We start from the raw sequence: 234 nt of genomic DNA on the forward strand, positions 1-234 counted from the left end.
TATATATACACACATGTTTTGAATCTTTCTTTCCGATTCACTCTTACTCTCCGCTTCCATTGCTCAGACATGCCACCCAAGTATGTGCCTCGTAAATAAACACCACCCGCGATGTCCCAGTGCAGTTCATAGCCTTGGCCTCCTCTTCTTCCCGTCTCCAAAAAGACTTACACCAATGACCTGTCACCTCGCGGAGTGGGCAGAGGAGGGCAGGGAAGCAGGGACTGGGGGGGG

At 51.7% G+C, this 234-nt stretch overlaps 1 protein-coding gene across 1 annotated transcript in view; it reads right to left on the reverse strand.

Annotated features, from left to right (window-relative positions):
* The window catches only part of LOC119585420, a 17650-nt gene that overhangs the window by 15654 nt on the left and 1762 nt on the right, over positions 1–234 (reverse strand). The window lies entirely within an intron of this gene.

This window comes from Penaeus monodon, chromosome 19, assembly GCF_015228065.2.
Source record: "Penaeus monodon isolate SGIC_2016 chromosome 19, NSTDA_Pmon_1, whole genome shotgun sequence".
NCBI classification, from domain to species: Eukaryota; Metazoa; Arthropoda; class Malacostraca; order Decapoda; family Penaeidae; genus Penaeus; species Penaeus monodon.